This window comes from Chelonoidis abingdonii, chromosome 2 (assembly GCF_003597395.2).
Source record: "Chelonoidis abingdonii isolate Lonesome George chromosome 2, CheloAbing_2.0, whole genome shotgun sequence".
Classification (NCBI taxonomy): domain Eukaryota; kingdom Metazoa; phylum Chordata; order Testudines; family Testudinidae; genus Chelonoidis; species Chelonoidis abingdonii.
This window is the reverse complement of record NC_133770.1, coordinates 218,860,343-218,882,197: the sequence shown is the minus strand read 5'-3', so window position 1 is coordinate 218,882,197 and position 21,855 is coordinate 218,860,343. Positions and strand designations below refer to the sequence as shown.

Below are 21,855 nucleotides of genomic sequence, written 5' to 3'. Positions count from 1 at the left end.
TTATTCCAGTTAACAGTAATTATCAGCAGTATGCACTCTCTGCCACATTAATAACACAGATCTCTAGGACACTGAGGAATTGCCTGGAAAGATTCACTTTGCCATTTGGATTGCCCAGCAGGACAAGTTATCCCTTTTCTTCCCCGCCCCCCTTTCTGAGATGTCAGTTATTTCCAATCACTACACACTCTAGCCCTGTTTGACAGTGGGCTAAAGTGAATGCATTGAAAAACTGGAACTTGGATAGTGCTGGTTAATGTAGAGGCAGAGAGTGCAAATGATTAGTGAATCAGGTTTTGGAGTTTAGTCTGGGATTCTTGAACATACAATCAGAGTCTCAAATCTAGAATCTGTATTTAATTTGCATTTATTTGTACTTATGAGCCAAATACTGAACTCTCTACTCAGATCCTGATCCTGCAATGGGCAAATGTTCACCACAGGGATTGGAGCCTTGAGTTTTTTTCAGTCCTTCCTCAGATGCAACTTCCATTGACTAAAAAACATGTAATGATTTGGCCCTATTTTGCAGTCTGTAATTTGTTGAGTTTTATACCTCACTGCAGAAAAGCATTGATGTTTTAAAAATTATATGCTTCTTTAGTACAAGCAAAAAGAAAGGAACAAAGACAAGATTTTTTAAAAAAAAACTGTTGCAAAATGAGATAGTTAAAAATAATTCATTTTATTTACCTAAATTGCTTACAATTTGTCTGAGCTGCAAAGTTTTGTAATGACTTTATAGTGAAAATAGTGTGCTCTGGCTAAATTCCTTCAAAACTCAATAAAGCAGATCACTGGGAACCATAATAGAATTGAAGCTGTCAAGTGCATTTGCTTTTTAAATACTAACATGTTTTTGGTTATTAAGAAACAAAAACCAAGCGCTATATGAGCAATATAGCTTCTGACAAGGGTATTGGAACCCATCTGGCTTATGGTTCGCCCACTTTTTTTTTTTTTTTGTTAGCCTGAGCTTATAAAGTTGTAAGGCTGTAGCTTACCTTCTGGCTTCTGCAATTGCAAACTGGCAGCCAATGTCCAAAGGGCTGCCATGTAAGGTGTGAGTTTGTGAAAGATAAAATGCATTATTGACCCAGTACACACAGCACATGCCAGCTGCAGACATACTGGGTGAAGGGAAAGCTTGTATCGTTGTCAAAGTGTTTCTGCCACCAGACTCCAGCTGGTTCCAAGTGAGCAGCTCTAGACATAAGCCAGTTTTCAAAGACAAGAGATGAGATTGAATGTGAGACTCCATCATTTTAGGGGTGATACTATGTATTATTTAAGGGAGTTATACAAGGCTAAAATAATATGCCAAGTACCCTTCATTAACAGTACAGGTATTCTGTACATACAAGCTTCATCATTTAAAAAATCATGACATAATTGTTGATGATACCAGTGATTAAAAAAACCTCAGTCCTTCACAAATTTCTTTATATAAGCTTCTCTAACATTGGGGGAATTTGTTCTCTCAGTGTGCTTCATTAGCGTAGCTTACCACCACAAAAACTGTCTGTATTGAGAAAGATTGCACCATTATCAAATAATTAGGAGTGCCTTAGCAGGTGCATACACTTACCTTTGTAATTAAATCCTTGTTAAAACACCAAAATCCAGAGACTTTAAATGGTTGCCTGATCCCAGAGGATGTAGCCCAGAAAGTTATTCTATAAGGTAGACATCATTTGGGAGCAGTGATATTGAGCAGGGAATCTTTGTCTCCTGGGATGTTTACAAAGCACATCTGCACACATCATGAGATGCAATAAAAATTGTAATGACAATACTAGGCAAACACCTACCATACCAGAAACCAGGCAAGCCAAGCGTGAGTCTGCATGGAATCATATGCTACACAAATGAGATTTTACATTTCCACTGTTTGCAAATATACAGACATATCCCCAATAATAATGATTATAATAATTAATAATTATTAAATGTTTGGCTGATTTACTATTTGCTGCAAAGGACTGTACAGTAGAAAGACCTATCTGGCTGCATTCCTGATGTTAGCCTCTGAAATCTTACCAGAGTGGCACAAAAAGTTAAAATGGCTGCATTTTCAACTATTTTAGAAGGACTTGAATGGTAAATAAAACTGTAAGGTAATCATTATAGTCCCAATACTCTCACACAATCTATAAAATCAAATCTCTGGTATATTATAGCTATGTTTTCGTATATGTACGTCTATATATTTAGAGATAGGAATATGTCAATGTCAGTAAAAAATACCAGCAACAGGATCAGAGGATATATCATAACAAATTATTTTCATTTAGTTATCACTCTTATTGTCGGCACCAGAATTGATCTGCCTGATGTGTGCATAATTATTTAGTTGCCTGGAGGTAGTAGTTTTTTCACCTTAAAGAATATAATGAGTATCTCTTATTACTTTAGCTGGCTACCTACATTCAGACCCCAGGATCTACAGTTTATTGAATAAGAAACCTGATCCAAACTTTGATTTCAGAATGCCATGGGAAAACAATATAAACATGATCATATCTCTCAAGAAGATTGGAACAACATTCTTCTCCAGTGCTCAAAAGTGCTTCATGGAGCAATGTGCCAGAGTCCTTCCATATAAATAACTCGCATTTAGAGCTGGTTGGGAATTTTTTTTTTACCAGAAAATGACGACTTGTCTGAACTGAAACTTCACCAGAAAGGATCAGTTTAGACAAAACTTTAATGGGAAGATTTCTCAGGTCCAGGATGGCATTTCTGGTCAAAACCAGATAGAGACAGAGAGATCACTTTATTCACAGAATCTACAAGATTCCTAGATATGTTGACTTAAGCCTAAAGATGTAGATGAATCACTGACAAAAATATTCTCATACTTTTGGTGTGGGGTTTCTATAGAATAGCCAGTTTCTGGAATGGTGTTCTTAGACAAATAGAGTAAATCCTTGAAATCAATTTAGACAAAGTTGCATCCGTGCTGGTATTGAAATTCATCAACTCTTTACACTGTTTGTATTCATGGGAAAAGAGATGATTCCTCAGGGTAACAAAGGTAGCCAACAATTATATTGATGGATTGCAAAATCAAAACCATGGTATATATTGCTATATGGACTATTGCCCTTCTGGAAATAGCTAAATATGAGAGAACTCCCTTTATTGGTATTAATAAAACAGACATCAATGATCTCATGTGAAAACTGTTTGTGGAGTAGTATTGTGAATAGCTTGCATCTGGGAAGGCCTTCTTTGCACTTGCCCTTAACACATGTTCTGTGATCTAGCTATGACTGAGATTTAAGTATGAACAGCAACAAGTGAGATGCTTCTTTTATGGCATTCTTTTATTTTGTTTGTTTGTTCTTTTCTCACCCAAATTCATTTTCTTTCTTCTTTTCTTGAATCCCTTAGTATAACTCATATGTTGTTATAATTTTGTTTACTTATCTGGTGTAATCCCTTGATACTCAATTTTCGACATTCCATAGATAAGTACAACTTTTTCTGATTTGAAAATTCGATGAAATGTTAATGACAAAAAAGAATAAATAAAATACAATCCTCTTATTCAAAGCCTTCTTATCTGTGCAATGGGGATGCTAGCTGTCAATGATAGCAATACTGGGCATTGCTACACCTAATTTTTAGGTGCTTGAAGATCCCTGGGATCCACCTGAATTAGGCACGTAGGCTCCCTGTACAATGAATGGAGAGAGATAGGCACTGAGAATGGAATCCACAAAAGCCAGCTCGCTAAGCGAGGGGCCACCTAAGATAGCCAATGGGAGATGCTAAGAAGAGTGGTGTTTCCTAAATCCCACTCCCCTCACAGAGTTAAGCACTTCAGTCCAGACTGCAGGGAGGGTCCTATCTCAGCTTGTGATCCACAGCCAGGAACCCCTCTCCCAGAGCAAGGTGGTTGAGGCACACAAGCCATTTCCTGTAAGAAATGGAGAAGGTGGCAGGAGCAGCTCCCTTGTAACTTTTAGTCCAGTGGGTAGAGCACTCCCACAGGACGCAGGAGACCCAACTTCAATTGCCCCCTCTGCCTGTTGAAAAACTATTTGGAAAAGGACCTCCCAGCACTCTGAAGAATGCCCAAACCGCTGCGCTCTAGGATATTCTGATGTGGGGCTCCCTCTGTCATTCCTATTGAAGCTGTTTCACTGTGAATTAATAAATAGTCATTGGAAAAGGGGAACTGGACACCAAATGTCCACCCCCTCCTCTCCCATTTGGATGCCTTAACCCTCAGGCTATAGAGTCAGTCTCACTCTCTTTCTCTGGCTCAGTGATTATTTTAGTATTTGTATGAAGTGCTACAGCTTCCACAGGAGAGATTGATGAAGTCCCCACATCAGACTGTCCCATTGTCCAGGAGTTAGGGCATTCTTCTGTGAAGTAGGATTTGAACAGGGGTCTCCCTTCTTCTCCTCAGGTGGTGGGGTAGGGGGGATTGGACTTGAACTTGCATGAGTGTTCTAACCACTAGACTAAAAGGTATAAAAAAGGCAGCTCCTCCTCTTGGATTTTGAATAGTGTGCCTTTTGGATCAGGCTCCTCAGGCAAGACAGGCATTCTCCTGCCTAGTTTCACCTGGTTTGTGGATCGTGCTGCAATTTAGGTATAAGCGTTTCAATTTTTAGAGTGAGGCATTGTGCAGATGCTCAGAAGCAGGAACATAGGCACCTACAGAACCTTTACAATGAAAATATAGGCACTGAGGGAGTGAGTTCAGGAGCCTACAGGGCTAGACAGGAGCCATACAGGGATTTTGTGGGCTGCAGTGGCACCTAAATTTGAGGATTGGTTGCCAAAGTCCCTTTCTGGAGCCTGCAGGAGAAGACCCTCATAAGCTACTTCCAGCCCCATGGAGTATCTCTTCAGGTACTTCCATTCCCTGGGTCCCATGGATCAGATCCTTAGATTCATAGGTTAAAAGGGTAGAAGGACCACTGTGATCATCTGGCCTGACCTCTTGTAGATGTAATGATACACAGCTGTCCACCACACTTGGTTGACTACTATGTCCTGAGTCTGACGTTGAGCAACTCAATGCTGGTTTCACACATAGGCCCTGGATACATTAAGAGGATTTTCTAAAAATTTCTCACTGTTGTTAACTCAAGTTCAGCTCCATCAGTGTTAGCAACATTGGAAGCCCTATTGCAGCTTGGCTGATGGCAACATTTATTGCACTGTACTGATTAAAACTGCTGTGAGGAGGATGAGATGATATGGTGTTAGCCAGTGCTGCAAATTGGTCTATATTAAGCCTCCCAGTGTTGTAATGCCAGTGGAGCTGAGCTAGTTTTAGCAACAGCAGGACATTTGTAGAAAAATTCCCCCCGACAGGTGAGCTGGTCCTTTAAAGGGATTGGGGTTTAGCCCACCTTCCCAGCTGAAGAGAATAAGTCCTGGGGTCACATGGTAGAAGATCATGACTCACAAGTATGCCTACTGGAAGATGAAGGGCAATCTGAGTTCAAGGAGCAAGTGAGAGACAAGAAGGGAGTAGAGAGGCTCTTCTTAGTTGCCTGGGAGTTAAATCCTGCTGAAGGAAGACTGGAAATGGGTGGTTGGTCTGCTAGAGAAAAACTTCTGTGGAACTGAGTAGAAAGACTCTCCTTAATTCACAGGCAGAGGGTATAATCAGGACTGGCTTAGCCCCTGGTTCTCCAGCCAACGGGCAAGCCACTCTGCTAGCTGGACCAAGTTTCAGGCTATAGTGAATGTTTGTGGTATTTATAAGAGTCCAAAACCAAGCATGTACAATGTAAAACCTCGCAGACACTTAAGTGTAGCAGCACACTAGCAGGAATCACTATGATAAAGGCCTGCCTGAATAATCACTATTTTGCCCAAGTGTGAGAATGTGGCATGATTTTTTTTAATAGCCTGACATTTATGTAGTTTAGTATTTTGTACCTTTGGATTTAGATATACGGAAAGCATTTATGAATCTTTCCTTCTTGAGTGGACACATATTCTTGGCTGAATCTAGGCATATCAAGTCTATATCCTACTTTTCTTTAACTTGATAAATATCTGAAAGAGAGAAAATTGAGAAGCATGCAGCATGGCACTGCAAAGTTCCTCAAATCAATCAGTAGCAAACCTCTCTAGCTGATCATGGAGCAGACTTGAACTCTGAAAACAGGTTCTCTTTGCTCAAAGAGCTAGTGGTCATGCTTACACGGGGAGTTACTGCATGGAAACCCCAGGGTGTGAACCTACAGTGACCAGCTTGACATGCACTAACTTTCCATGTGGACACTGCTACAACACAATGAAAGTCGGCAAACTGTGGCTTAGTCTGCTTTGATGTAAGGCACATTAGTGTATGTGTTGTGGGTTGTGAATCTTCAGGGCTCCAGGAAGAATGCAGATGACCAGTATAGATAAGGAGTTTTGAATACAATGCATTAAAATGAGCAAAACACATTTATGTAATTCTGACCTGTTGGGGTTACTTCTTGTGTACTCGCTCTGTGTGAAGACTGAAAGATAAAATTAATAAAAGACATAGAAATTAAGTTGAGCAAAGCTTTATAATATGATTTGTGAAATTTTTACAGGGAATCTTAGAATTCTTCAGTATTGCATAAAATTTAAGCTTGAGGCAAAATAGTTGTGCAGAGTAAGTTTTTCCTCCTAACTTTTTGTTGGTGGGAAATAGGATAGATAGAGTGGAGAGGGATGTGAGCAGCTCAAATAACTTTTGCATTAATATTTGCTATGTAATGCAGACAAGAAATCAAAAAATTGAAAGGAATGGGTAGCAACAATGGTATCATAAATCAACATCTCACAAAAGTGTGATACTGCACTTAGCGGAAGAGCCTAACATTTTACTGTTAAAGTTCTATTGTGACAGACAGGCCTACAAAATACTTGGGGGTTGGATAGTTCATGGTAACAGGATTACTAAGCCTTTCACTTCTAGGTCATTGGCTCAAGTTGAGCCCCAATGACTAATGAAATGACTGAAAATGATTGTCATCAGACAGATGTTCAGTGGTCTATGAAAGTTCTGTTCTTTGGAATGGAATGTGGCTGCCGTTTAACAATGCATAGAAATACTCAATAGTTTTGGACAGAAAGTGAAGAAAAATATCATACTATGACACTATTTCCAGGGTCAGGTTGGAGAAGTGATGGATTTAAGCAGGCAGAATATGGTCAGAACACAGGGGTTAACATCCCTATTCTTACAGAAAGTGCCAGAGGATTTTAATTAACTCCTCAGAAAGAGAGCAGCAAAATGTACCTTACCAGTACACCGAGTATTGTTTCACCACTCACTCTGAGGAAAGGCTGCCAACTGCTGAATCCTGCAACACTTAGAGGTCTGTCAAGAAAAGACTGGCCCAGCCCTGCTTAGTTTGAAAGAGCTGCTGAATTTACAGCTTGCATGGGTATGGTTTCGGTGACAATGGTTGCCAGAAGCCTCACTAGAAGTAATCGTTGTATATGTCAGGCTCGAAGCTACGTTTAACAGAAAGATATATTGTTCTTTGGCTTCCTGTCCACATACTGGTGGTAAATGCAGGAACTTATTCTCAATCTGTCTGAATATGTCTTATTTTCAGGATAAAGCTACTATACCTATTGGTGACATAAGGACTCAGTAGAAGCTTTATGGTATCATTGGTTTATTGTGCTGCAGGAGCTTTTGGAAGCCAATATTTGTCTTCCGAGGAATATATCTTTATATTCAGGAGAATCATCTCTGCCACTTCCCAGTTCATAGATATTAGTGCTGGGTGATTTTTGAAAAAATGTTTTGCCTTTTGTCCTTCAAATCCTGTGGAAATGAAGTTGTGTTTTCCCATTCTGTTTCCTAAACTCCTTTTTGGAGATGGTAGTGGAAAGGTTGATGATGCACTACGGCCTCGTGCCAGTTATACACTAGAAATAGAAGATACTGCTGACTTGTGGGTATGCAAATTGAAAGGGATATCTCTTCCCAAGCCTCTTTATCTCCTTCAGTGCAAGTTCTGCTCTGCTGTCATTCAGCAGATGGTGCAGGAGATATGCCATCGAAAAACACATAACCAAATATTTGATTTGAATGAATACATTAAAGATTACCCACTTCTCCCTTCAAATTATCTACATTTTGCAGTGAACACAAAATGCATGGTTTAGATCATGACCATTCTTCTAAAAGAACTCCCCACAGCTGTTACGGAGTGCCTTCTTTAGGAAGAGTTTGCTGTCAGATACTTAATAACAAAAAATACCTGAAAAAGTTTGGATCAGTTGTGGGGAAAGGTTTTGTTCTGGTTTTATTTTATTTTATTAATCATCCAACCCTAGTACAGTGGAACCCCATCTAATTTAGTGGAATGGAGGTTGTAGAATTTATTTGCATAAAAGAGTCTCTCACTCTTACAGATGTGACAGGCAGCTCACAGTTCTCAGTACTCAGACTGAACTCCCTTCCAGGTACTGAACTAGACCAATCTCCCTAGTTCAAAGTCTCTGGCTTCCAGATGATCTTCCAGGTGTTGAGATGTGGGGGGCGAGGAGGGGTAAAAGGCCAAGTGATGATGTCACTGTCACTCTTTTATACTTTCTTCCAGCTGCTAGAAAGATTCTTGCTGTGACATGGGTCAGGCCACCCCCACTGTGTACCTGCCTTCTCTGAGCAGTCTCTGAGAGAGTGGATTCTTCCCGATGGGCCATCACCACCTGTCTGGCCAGTGATAGTTGCTCTTTTGTCCCTACTGAGCTGTGGGTGTCTCCCAATCTCACAACTTATTTCAGTAACACGTATAGCAATACTTCAGAACTTCACATACAATAATAGTACAGACAATCCAACAGGATATTAATGTGTAACAGATCAAGATTTTTTAAATGATACCTCACAAGGCATGCGATGTACAACACCTATCATCATCATATGACAGTGGTGAATATGGAGGTTCCAGGGTGCTATTTTGAGGTACCGAGTATCACAGATGCCTCACCACTCATCAATTTTGGTCCCCAAATATTACAAGAGAGACTGATTTAATGACATTTCTGACCCAACTGGAAGTGTGAAGTACCAGAAATCATATGCTTTTTCTCTGACAGGGGATTAGTTACCATTTGCTCCTTCAAATCTCTCATCTCCCACATTGTCTGCATTTCATGTGACTCTGTCCTTGGTTTCCTCTTCTCCTTTTATATGTTTTTTTGCTGGGTGACTTCATCCAGGCATAGTTTTAACTTTTATCTGTATGCTGAGGATTGAAAATTCTACATCTGCATATCGGTCCTGGCTTCATATGCCTGATTGTCTGTCTGGCATATTTTTTTCAGTAACCCACTACTAGTTTAGAAACGAGCATCTTAATTTTATTTCCCAAGCTTCTCCCCTTCTGCCTGTCTCCCTTGATGTAGATACTACTGTTGTGTCTTTGCTGTCTATACAACACTAAGAATATTAGGAAACCACACAGACAAAGTTGGATTCCACATAACAATGGTTACTAACTATATACAGCCATACAAGCCCTAGCTACATTTACACACTGCTGCTCGGTTAGGTACTGCTGGCTTCTCTTCCATCTGATGAAACAGTGGACCACCCCAGGTTTTCATAAATTATCTTGGTAGTCTCTTAGCTTAGTAAGAGTATCTGAAAACTGTGCAGTCGGGTCATTTCTGGCCATTTGATCACACTGTTTCTTACCAATGTCCTTCTGTAGATCAGGTTTTAACAAGTCCAGCGGAGACCTTAAATTACAACCCATAAACAACATAGCTGGTATGTCATTCTTAGTAGCATGTTCTGTAATTCCATGTTGATTAGTATTTTTGAACTCAACAACCATTAGCATTGGATTCCACAAGGAAATGACTCAATATCTGAATATTAACCATGTTTTGCTTTCTGCTTGATCCCCAATTTATTTGTTGCTTAACTATCCATCTTCCCTATCACTCAGGGCTTCTGTGCTGAAGTCATCTTTGACACATCCTTTTCCTTTTACCTAGGCATCCAGACTGTCACTAACTCTTTCTGCTGCTCTCTCCACAACATATAGAAAATCACTCCCTTTTTTCCCCAATAGCCAAAAAATATGTCCACATCCAAGACACTTTCCAGCCTTGACTACTGTAATTTCCGCCTTTCTAGCCTCTCTAATGTCCACATTGCTTTTGTTCTTCCTTCCAAAAGACCATTGCTAATATTATCTTGCTAACCCATCTATGAGACCATATCACTCTCCCTTTTGAATGGCTCCAGCCAGAACAAATCTAAACATGTCTTCACACAACCCTGTCCTGGCTGATATTTCATATCTCATTTTTTAACATGATTCCTGTCACATCCTCCATTCTGCAACTTCGGTACCTCTTGGTTCCTTTTCTCCATCTCTGGATGCTGCAACCTCCCTGCAGAACATCATCCCTATTCCAGTGCATCAGGGTCTCACAGTTTCCTCATTCGAACCCCTTTAAAAGATTCTCTAACTCTGCACTTCAACATTATAGAATAAAAGATGAAGGAATATAAAATATATATACTATAAGAGCTTCTTGTGGGTCTTTCAGAGTGCATTGTTGTATTGTCCGTCTTTTAGACTGCAATGTTCTTTGGGATAGGAACTATCTTTATTAGTGTCTTGTATAGCACCAAGAATGTTGTCTGCATTTAACAAGTATATCTGTCTATCTGAATTTTGAGTTTTCCGCTTGGCCAAATGTACTCACTCCACTGCTACCAACAGCACTGAACAGTGGTACTGAATGTGATAGATAGATGCTACTTCTCTTACTATGCCCACCATCAGTATGTGCCATCCCCAAGGCCAGGTCTACACTGCGACTTTAAATCGGTTTAATGGCCGATATACCGATTTAACGCTGTATCCGTTCACACGACGTCGTCATTAATATCGAGTTAAACGGCTCCTTAAATCGATTTCGCAGAGAGAGATAAAACCAGGATACGGCAGCGCTGTGTGACCAAGCGTAAACGGGAAGCCAGAGACTCAACATGGATGCTCCATTTGACGGAAGGGCGGGCAGGGGGTACTAAGGGTTTGAGAGGACCCCAGCTATTTTCCCACAGATCCAGCAGTAAGTCGGTCTGAACTCTCTTTGCAATTTGTGCTGGGAACTCCACAACTAGTAACCTGTATGGTTTCAAACACCACAGCTGATCATGGCGCTGGGCAGGGAACAGCTCCTCAGTTATGATTCCACCCAGACGGGACGACGTGAAAAAAAAAAGGAACAGATTGCTCGTGCATGTGGGAGAGTGAGCTGCAACAGACATGCGAGGCGGAGGGCACGACACGCGCAACAATAGGAGCGCCAAGGGTGGGTCTCGTTCGCTGCTGAGCTATCACAAAGGGAGGGGTGAAGCTGACAAGCCCAGCACATCCAAGAGTTGAGGGAGGGCACCCGGGGCAGTGTTTTCGGGCACCCTCATCAGGCACACTGTGCTCTCAACACCACGAAGTGGGCCCCACTATGGAGTAGCGCTGAGGCAAGCAGCTACCCAAAGTGTCACCGCATAGAATGGTCAAGGTTTTGGACCATGGACGCAAACAATCGATTTCGGGATCCCACTGTGGACGCGCTAAACCGATTTTATTAGATCTGTTTTGTAATATCGGTTTAAGCTAATTCGAAATAATCGTGCAGTGTAGACGTACCCCAAGTAAAGGACTTTTGAGTAGCAAGCTGTAAGTGCAAAAAGTGAAAACTGACTAAGAGAACTGTTTCCAAATTTATAGTATAAAGCAGAAGTCTCATCACTGTCCCATTGCTTTACAATCCAGAAGAACAATGAATAAGTTCTGGACAAACACAATGACAGAGCTTGATGGTTTATGCTTTAAATGTACTTCATTGATTTGTCAGTACTTTTAGCAGATATAGCGCAACAGGTAAGGAACCTTTTACTATTAGCTCATTAGTTCAGATCTGAAACAGGGTTGGTAGTGACCAAAGGTTGTTACTTTAGCATTATCATTTTAATTAAGACCAAAATAGACACAGATCTTTAACAACCTGAAGATAGTGCTTTAATTTTCTTAGACTCTGAAAGGCATATACGATTTGACCAGCTTTGCTAGTGCCAAAGTCAAACTGCTAGAGAGCTAGACGGTTATCTAGTTCCCAAATGTCTGGCTGTGTAACTTTCTGTCACTAAACAGAATATAGAGACAGATCTATAGACTGGCTCAATTAACATTACAGTTACCATCTGACAACTGGTGGTCTTAACCCCAGTTCCTAGAGGACAGGAGTTCCTATCACAGAAATCACCATCACAATTAGTAGACTGATAACAATTGTTGGCAGTCACAGAACAGAGGACAGACTGAATAAGCACAGAGACCAAGTGACTATTTCACCCCTAGAGGTCTCTTCAGTTCAGGATAGCTAGCGCAGTGTGGGGAAGTTTTGCTGCCACTGCTGGTGCAGCATGTGTATTGGTAATAGAGCACTTCATATTCTACTACTTTTAATTTGGCAACTTCAACAAGCATTACATACACCGACGACGATGCTGGAACAATTTGTATAGTGAGGGTGCAGAGAGCCATTGAACCAAACTGTAATAAACCCTGTGTATGATGGAAACCACTACAAGCCACGGGGGTGGCAGAAACCCCAGTTCCAGCACCTATGTTCACTAAGGGTTTTTTAAAATACTTGAAGAAAACTCCTCTCTACATTTTTTTTCAGTTTTTTATTTTTTCCCATTTTTGGTTTTGTGGGGTTTTTTGTGTGAAAAGATTAACTGAAAATATTTTTAAAAAATGGATAGTAGCAAAGCGCCTGTCAGAATGCAAGTATAGATTTAAAGGGACACATTTTCAAAGGAAGAAGTAACAGGTACACTTGCAGAAATGATTGTGCACCCAAAATGGCCACAGGCCACTCTAAACCCTAATTTTACAATTGGAATATTCACATATGTTTTGTGGAGAGTTGCAGCTATACTTGTTACATAATTGGGGTTCTAATTTTGGCAAATGGTCATTCGGTTTCCCAGTTGAATTGCAGGATAAGCTGAACAGTATTAAAAGCACAAAAGAAAGAAGGCAATATACCTCCCACCCGCAGCTGAGATTTCCATTTTGCCAAGGATCCTACTGCTATCAACAACTTTGAATATGACTTTTGAGGGTTTTCTCTGTGTATGTGTGTGTGTGTGTGTGTCTGATTTTTCTCCTGTTTTTGCTCCTGCAGATATTTTACTGTGTCCAGTAACAGCATCCCATCTTCAAGTAGCTTACCTTTGAATATTAATCTATAAATGGAAAAGCCAATAACTGTGTAAGAAAATTATCCCTACCATTTTAAATGTTGAAAACAAAAGATTCCATCACTCTCCTATTCTCTTCACAATCCAGAAGAACAATGATATGTTTAGGACTAAACAAAGCAATGAAAGAGCTTTGGTATGGTTTATACTTCAACTATACTTCATTGATTTTAATACTTTTTGCAGATACAGCATAATTATAACCAAAAATGCAAATCCTGCATGTAATAAATGCAATTAGTTAAGAGACACCGACTACTTACAAGCTGTGACAGGAAAAAAAATAAAAAAGATTAAATATTTTGCTCTAGCACTGGGATTTCCTAGTTCTGGCTCCGTATGCTTTAGAGGTTAGCAATAACATGAGAAATCATGCCTTCTACTTCACTCCCATTCCCCATGCAAAAGGATACAAGATGAACAGATATGAGTCAATGGTATTCGTCTGACAAAAGCACTTACATGGTAAACAGCTGCTATAATAGAAGATGGTCGTTGGCTGTCATTTCAGTTTGAAAGGTGTCATTAATATTAATTTTGACAAATATCCTCTCCTTGGAGAATCTGAGCCTGATCAGCAGCCTTTTACTCATGCAAGTAATCCTTAGTTACACAAAGAGTCCTGACTTGTTAAAGTCCTAACACAGATCAGAACAAGACTTTGAGTCTGACTTATTAGAGAATAAGAAAAACAAAGAAAGCACGAACAAATATAATTGTACAGCAGAGAGAGCACTCTGTATAAACTGTACTCAAAACTGGTCCCCACCAGACTCACCCAGAATTTCCGTACATTTAAAGATACAGTACATAGAAAAGAGAATTGTAGCATTCCCTCCTCCCCCTTTTTTTAGCTGCATATATCACATTACTCATATTAGTAGTCTCAGTGGGATTACTCACACGAGTAAGGATGGCAGGAGCCTGACCCTGATTTTGCAGCTATTTACCTGGGTAATTCCCTTCCGACACTGTCATAGGCCTTCTCTACACTACTGGGGTAAGTCGAACTAAGTTACGCTTCTCCAGCTAAGTGAATAATGTAGCTGGAGTCGACATAGCTTAGCTTAGGTTGACTTACTGTGGTGTCCACACCACATTGCCACTGATTTACTCTCCCATTGATTTACCTTAATCCTCTCATTGTGGTGGAGTACCGGAGTGAGTGCTCTGAGGTCAATTTAGACTAGATCCGCTAAATTCTGCACCCTCCCCTCCCACCCCAACCTTTCCCTCCCTCCCCCCAGTGTTGCATCGATTGCAGCAGCATCATTCTCCAGTAGGTGTAGACATGGCCAAAAAAAAATTGCCCTGAGCACTTTTCTCTGAAGAAATTCACTTGAACTGTTTTTGAGTTGTGAATCTGCCTGTCCAAAGAGTCCTTAATATTGTATGTGAGGAGTGCTTAGTACAGTATTTGAATTACAATCCACAGTCCAGTTTAGACTGCCTACTCTTCCCCAATAACATGATTTAGGTTAGAAGAGGACTGTAGTGAGTTGTGATTGACCCTTCCTCAAAACTGAACTTAGAACTAAGCTGTCCTCAGTGTAAACTAATCCTAGGAAACTGGACTAGATATACCCCATCTGTCAGTGGCTATGAATACCTCAGTTCTGCTTACAGGATGTACAAAAAATATATAGCTAGATTGCTGACAGTCGGTATTGAGCCAGATCCAGGTGCTGCCAGTCTCTGAGTTGCGATGTTTGGTGGAGCCATGAGGCCTAGCTGAGCTCCATGATAGTGCAGACCCAACATATTCTGAATAACTCTGTCTTCTCAATGGCAGCTGCATAATGAGGTTTATGCTGCTGTCAAGTCCCTTTCACTTTCTATGGGAGGATTCTGTGTTTTTCCCCCCAACCCCACCCCACCCCACGCCAGGTACTTGTAGATGATGTTGGGGAGGCATTGAGTTATACCCAGTGCCTGCTGAGCTCCATAGGCTGGAGGGTGGGAGGGTCCCTCTCCAGTTGCCATTCAGCCTGGGAGATTGAATAGGCCAGCACAGCCCCAGTGGTGATCTCCAGAATTCTTACCCAGAAATTAAATCAGGGATCCATCAGGATGAAAAACAAGCAAACAAAAAACTTGCCCCATGGAGATCTGGGAGAGGGTCATGGGGCGGGGGGGCAATCTCCAAATCTCCCAGGCAAAGCAACAATATTTACCTTCTCCCACTTTCTGTTGGGGACCCTTTCTCCCTTCGTAGCATTTTGTTAATTTCTAATATGTGATTTATTTACAGAGAAGATTGATGTGGCTTGTGCTGATGTTTCAAGTAAGTAGCTATCCATCCAAAATACTTCTTCCTTGTCTCTGTTGCATTTTATACAATGAAAAGATGCCTGTTGCCTATGTCAGTTTTTGCCAGGACTGAAGAAAATGAAGTTAATAAAGGAAGACTGGATTGGATAAATCACAACAATATCTTTGGACTGGCAGATGTTAGCATAATTGTTCTCTGCCCCTGCCCCACAAATATGACCCCCTAATTCAACCATTCATCTACTCCAAGAACTTCCAGCTAATTCCTTCCAAGGGACAAATCCTGAACTCCTTAATTGCATGACTCCAATGGGACTGCATATGAAATGAGGAAAACAAGATCTCCAGCCACATTCTGGAGTTCACAGGCAACCAAAATATCATAGGATCATAGAATATCAGAGTTGGAAGGGACTTCAGGAGGTCATCTAGTCCAACCCCCTGTTCAAAGCAGGACCAATCCCCAACAAATCATTCCAGCCAGGGCTTTGTCAAGCCTGACCTTAAAAACTTCTAGGGAAGGACATTCCACCACCTCCCTAGGAGGTGGAAACTGTTGTATTGTTTTGCTTTGGCTGATTTCTGTGTGTGCCCAGGGTTAACAAAGCACTGCATTGGCATTTGCCTTCCTGAGCTTCCTTCTTGTGAAATGCTCTTTCACATTGGCACGAGGCACAGAAAGTTCAAAGAAGCTGAACTGGGTTAACCACTTGCCAACATATTCAGTGATGCATATTCAGTGCAGAAAATGATAAATTACATAAGCCACTGCTGGGTAATTTCCAATCAAATAAATTAGATAGTTTTATTAGGGTTCTCAGAGGCATTGCTGCTAAAAAGGCTCAGGTCACATAGTGCCCACTTGTGGGCCTTTTGCTGTATCCTGCCACAGTCTCAGGGTCCTCTGGGTGGAGTGGACATAAGATTGGAGGGGCCCAAACCCACAATATCTCTATAGTTCAATCTCATGGTTCACTTACTGCTGAGTTCTCCTTGATCAGAGACTCGGTACTTCTTCCCTGGTGATTCTCAGGCTCCTAGTGATGCTCCCCTCATGTAAAGAAGCAGCTTGCTCCTTCATCTTCACCAGTCAGCCCTGAACTGGGCCAGGTTCTCTCCTTGTCTTCTCCTCCCAGGCCTGGCATTGGCTACAGGTATAGCAGGGCAGGGCCAGGTGGGCCCATAGACTCTCTTTAACCTTTTCATGCTGGTGTGAGGTTTCTCAGCTTCATCACAATTATATAAATAAATAAAAAATCCCACAAAATAGGCACATGGGATATCTCTAAAGTTACATTAGTTTTTTCTTCACAACATACAAGACCAGAAAAGCTATAGTAAGATTGGCCTAGATCATCTTCCCTCATGATCTGTGTGTGGAGGGGACGCTCTGTTGTGTGGGAAAAGAACTCAGGCAATATGTCCCCCACCTACCATCTCTGGCATGCTCTGAAAAGTCAGGGATCTAGCTCTGGAGAGTGGCTTGGGGAGGAAGAGCATGCATGGACTTGGGAGGACTAGTGTGTTTTCCCCTCCAATTCAGTCAGAGAAGCTGGTCAGAAGTAAATACAGCCACTGGCTGTATTAACCATTGTGTGGAGCCCCGCCATGCCATGGCAATGTTTTGGGGTGGTGGCTAGCAGCTGGAATAGAGTGACTATGTCCCAATTTTATAGGACTTTTTATATAGGCGCCTATTACCCCCAGCCTCCGTCCCATTTTTTCGTACTTGCTGTCTGATCACCCTGAACTGGAAGCCCTGTCACCATAACTCCACTGGAGCTGTGCTGCCAAGGATGAGAAAGAACTGCTAGGAGCTGGGAGGCACTATATAAGAACATAACACAAGTACCTAAGAATGGCCATACTAGGTCAGACCAGTGCTCCTTCTAACCCAGCATCCTGTCTTCTGACAGTGGCCAGTGCCAGATGCTTCAGAGAGAATGAACAAAACAGGGCAATTATCAAGTGATCTACCTCCTGTTGTCCAGTATCAGTTTCTGGCAGTCAGAGGTTTAGAGACACCAGGAGAATGGGGTTGTGTCCCTGACCATCCTGGCTAATAATCAGTGATGGAGCTATCCTCCAGGAACGTATCTAATTATTTTTTAACCCAATTATACTTTTGGCCTTCAGAACATCCCCAACAAGTCACTCAGATTGACTGTGTGTTGTATGAAAAAGTACTTTCTTCTGTTTGTTTTAAACTTGCTCCCTATTAATTTCATTGGGTGGCCCCTGGTTCTTGTGTTATACAAAAGAGTAAATAACATTTCCTTATTTACTTTCTCCATACCAGTCATGAGTTTATAAACCTCTATCATATCCCCCCCGTAATCATCTCTTTTCCAAGCTGAACCATCCCAGTCTTTCTAATGTCTCCATGTATGGAACTTGTTTCATACCACTAATCATTTTTCTTGCTCCTTTCTGTACCTTTTCCAATTCTAAAATATGTTTTTTGAGAGGGGGCAACCAGACCTGCACACAAGTTGTGGGGTTACTATAGATTTATATAATGGTATTACAATATTTTCTGTCTTCTTATCTATCTCTTTCCTAATAGTTTCTAATATCTGTTAGGGGTTTGACTGCTTCTATACATTAAGGAGATGTTTTCAGAGAACTATCTACAATGACTCCAAGATTTCTTTCTTGATTGGTAACAGCTAATTTAGACCCCATCATTTTGTATGGATAGTTGGGATTATGTGTTCCAAATGTGCATCACTTTACACCTATCAACATTGAATTTCATCTGCAATTTTATTGCCCAGTTGACCAGTTTAGTGAGATCCCTTTGTAACTCACTTAAATCAACTTTGGACTTAACACAGAATCACTTGGTCTCTACACAGAAATGTCTGGCCTCTGGCAGATCTCTTGAGATTTCCTGGTTCTCTGGTCCGAACACCTTGTATATTCCAAAGGGGGCAGCTGAGGAAAGAGAAAAATATGCACTCACACCTCTCTGATTGAATGGTCCAGAGAAAACTCCTCAAGGAAGTTCCCTGTTCCTCGTGAAGGTTTGTCGCAGGTAGAGGAATGATCTGATCCATTGTTAGACCTCTTAGAAATCTTTCTCCTAAAAAATTAAAAGGAGATTCTCAAGTCATTACCAGATTTCTTATGTTCTTTCTGAAATACTATTGTAAATAAGACATTTATTAACATAACAATGAAGGAAATGCATTGAGATTTAATTTGAACTAACTAGATTGGGTATGGATAGTCCATAGGCTTATACTGACAAAGGCCTAAAATTAACCTCTCCAAATACAGAGATAGAGAATTAGTCTGGATCTGTTAATGCTTTTCCTAATGTTGGGAGAGTGAGGGAAACAACTATGCTTCCTGACACCATCTGGCATAAGATAAGGCCATGGTATAGCTATGTGACCTCTGCACTGTTAACTTGTAAGAGTTACAATTCTGTTTTGGTAACAGGAATTCTAACTTACTCCCCACATCAGAGATGCAAACACATCAGATATTAAACCTGAGAGGATCTGATGCCATGCATTGCAGGCTTCCTTTGACGGCTCCAAGGGATATAAAGGTATTTGCTGTTTCCTTTTTTTCCTCTCTAGAGGCATCTGATTTAGTCAGGTGGTTCACATTCCACATGGTAACATTTATTGTATGGCTCACACTCCATTGTCTCTTTTCCAATATTCTATATTCCTTGGCCTTTCCCAAGAACTTTATCCAGAACCAAAATATTTGTTTATTTCTAGACTGTCCATCTGGTGCTAAGAGGATGAAAAACAGGTCAGTGACACTCCCTGATCATCAGAAAGGTTGTTACAATACACCACATGTCTGTGTTCTCTGTATCATTCCTACCTCCAGTGCTGTAAGATGTACAGCTGTGGCAAGATGCTGTTTTAGGAATCTGCCACTGATAAGTCTTCTGTTGCAGTAGAAGGTGGAATTTCTCTATACATATGCACACCCTTTTATAAATCACATACATGCAGTGTTGCAGCAGCCAGGTTCCACAGCATCCAAGAATGTTATAACTGAAAATAAATCATGAGTAGAAGTAAAGTATACTTAATACTTATTGCCATGAAGGTGAGATGACAGCATAACTCTCAAGTGGCTGAGAAAAGCAGAGGCACAAGTAAGTTAGGTCAAGTTACCTCCGAAAATACTATTCTATTTTTTCATTTCCAGCAATGGAGCTTCTGCCACCCCAGTTAGATGAAAAATACATATTTATTTAATACACCCCTGAGAATAACGCAAAATAATTTGTTTGCAGTATTGCCGTAGTCATGTTGTATGTAGTCGTCACCAACCTTTTCTCTCCACCAAATAATTTTCTCATTCTATTATATCACCCACTGTTTACAATCTTCAGGTTGCAAAGGGGTTCACTCACCACAGGAACACATCCTGGTAGCCAGCTGTGGTGTAGCAACTGTCTCCCTCTGGACATGACACTGAACATTTGCTTGCTCATCATCCCTGCTAAGCCCCAACTTCTGACTCGAGACTGAGGTAAACTCCAGATGGAGCTGAGGGCATATCTATGGGCCCCCTCAATACTTCCCTCCCTTCTAACAAAGCTTTCCTGGCTTGGGATGCAGTTCTCAAAGAAGGATCTTCCAGGATCCATATAGCTATGAAGACCACCCTTCCTTCACTCTCCTGTGAAGTAGTTTGTTCCAGCGTGCCAAGCCTTCTTGCTTATGCAAGTCATCAAAGTCTATGCAACCTCTGTGGCACAGCTTCTGAAAGAGTGTGTAGTAAAGAGTGTGTAGTAAAGACTTTGCAGCTGATAGACACCCAATTAAAATTTCTCAGAAAGCCTAGACTGTTTAGTGACCACTTTGAATTTTCCCCCACTCTCCAGAACATAAATAATAGGTACTTGAATACCATAAGAAGAAATCTGATTAACTACGTTCTTAATATTTTGTCCATCTTTTTCCATAACTTGATGCTGGAGATCATGAGAAAAAAAATTATGAGAATCCTGAACACAAAAATTGCCTCAAGGTGTGCAATTTAGAAGAGATATTTGTTAAATTCTAAATGACTAGGAAGTCTCTCCTATTAGAAAGAAACAGGCCCGCCAACTTCATGCATTCCACCAAAAGTTACCACATTAAACAGAAGTGGTACAGAAGGTCCTCCATCTTAGACTGCTTAGAACTATGCTAAAAAATATGAATGAGCTCCTTTGTCTGAATTCAGGATTAGGAGGAGAATTCTGTTTTTTTACTAAGGGTGCAGGAATAACACTATTCATGGCATGTCAAATGTACTGATGAGTCACTAGTGTCAGATGGCACAGGGCTGATAAAGCTTTCCCTTTCCTTTGGATTTGTCCATGTCAGCCCTTCTTAGCCAGATCTACAGTGACCTGAAAATGCACTTTTTGCAGATATTGTCTTGTATCAGCTCAAAATTCTGTTTTTTCAAACTTCCTGCCAAAAAATGCATTCACTGGAATAATAATGGAAATCTAACAGAAAAAGGAGCAGGAATGCAGCAAAAGTAAAATCATTTTTTTAATTCAATAAAAATTTGCAGAAAAAATACCGAGGTACAAGCCAAGCTGTAGATAAGTGTGACTGTAGACATAAAGCTTTCAGAAATGTTGAAACGAAGTATGCTAGGGCTACATGAAAATTACTTATTTTAGATTCAACAGGAGAGCAGTGATATAATGTACAACAGTTACACACAGCCCCCCTCTATGCACTTACCCGTACTCACAGAACATGCTATGTTCAAAAATCTTGGGGGGAAGATGTTTGGAGCAAACACCTTGCTAAGAAACGTCTCAGTAAAATTGAAGAGAATACAGTTTGATCACTGATTTAATCATTTAACTGCATACCTTTATGTCTGAAGAGGATTGTATATAAAATAAGGAAAGGTGTCATTGGCTTGGGGCTACTGAATAAGTGGAACCACCAGTTGCATTATTAAAAGAAGTTCTAATTTTTTTCCTGCGGCAGGTAAAACCAAAGATTCTTCTCAAATGTCAAAATGCCAGGGTTAGTGAATTTAGTGTAGGAGACAAAATTCCCAGTGCTTCTACAGGTAAAACAAACTTTAAGGAGGATTCTAGCACTTTTGTAATGATGGAATACAACCTAAGGCAATATAAATTCATAATCTCTCAGGACGAATGGCCTTTAAAAATGCATCAGCTTACCAACTCGCCATTGAAATGGGATTTTCTTTGGCAGCCATACGATGCATGTAGCACGTACTATGAAATTGCATGTTAACTTGATACTTCCTTTATCTTTGAATTTTTCATTCAGACTTGATGCAATGTCAATTAAATCTTT

The 21,855-nt window shown here is 40.7% G+C and overlaps 1 long non-coding RNA gene across 1 annotated transcript in view; it reads right to left on the bottom strand.

Annotated features, from left to right (window-relative positions):
• Positions 1-17,593: 17,593 nt before the first annotated feature.
• The window catches only part of LOC142046380 (uncharacterized), a 43,029-nt gene continuing 38,767 nt past the window's right edge, over positions 17,594-21,855 (bottom strand). The window contains exons 2-3 of the long non-coding RNA XR_012655345.1: positions 19,388-19,563; positions 17,594-18,626 (exon numbers count right to left, since the gene is read on the bottom strand). This is a non-coding gene — a long non-coding RNA (uncharacterized LOC142046380). The remainder of the gene's footprint in view (positions 18,627-19,387; positions 19,564-21,855) is intronic.